This window comes from Mesitornis unicolor, unplaced genomic scaffold (genome assembly GCF_000695765.1).
Source record: "Mesitornis unicolor isolate BGI_N332 unplaced genomic scaffold, ASM69576v1 scaffold29091, whole genome shotgun sequence".
NCBI classification, from domain to species: Eukaryota; Metazoa; Chordata; class Aves; order Mesitornithiformes; family Mesitornithidae; genus Mesitornis; species Mesitornis unicolor.
Window position 1 is genome coordinate 40,731 of NW_010163585.1, and position 276 is coordinate 41,006.

Sequence of the window (276 nt, forward strand, 5' to 3'; positions counted from 1 at the left end):
GCTCGTCCGAAATTAGCCGGTGGGCAGCCTGGGCTGCGGCGTAGCGGCAGCCTGGTCCGACATCGCGGCTCGACCCGCGGTGTGGAGGTCCCCGGGCAGGGATGGGGGGACCCTCCCTCTCACCTCCCAAGCGCCCCGCTCACCTGCCAGCGGTGCCAGGCGCTGTGCATCGCGGGCGGCTGCGGCCCGCGGCGCTTTAAGGGCGGGCGGGGCGGGCCGGCTCACGTGGTGCCCTGCTCTTGCCCTTCTCCGACATGGCGTCGCGACCTCAGCTCC

General features: G+C 73.9%; 1 protein-coding gene across 1 annotated transcript in view; it reads right to left on the reverse strand.

The window, feature by feature from the left end:
- Positions 1–183, reverse strand: part of MTHFR (methylenetetrahydrofolate reductase (NAD(P)H)) — a 10,203-nt gene extending 10,020 nt beyond the window's left edge. Inside the window, 1 exon segment of the mRNA XM_010194021.1 lies at positions 144–183. The gene's annotated coding sequence lies outside the window, so the exon portion shown is untranslated.
- Positions 184–276: the final 93 nt, after the last annotated feature.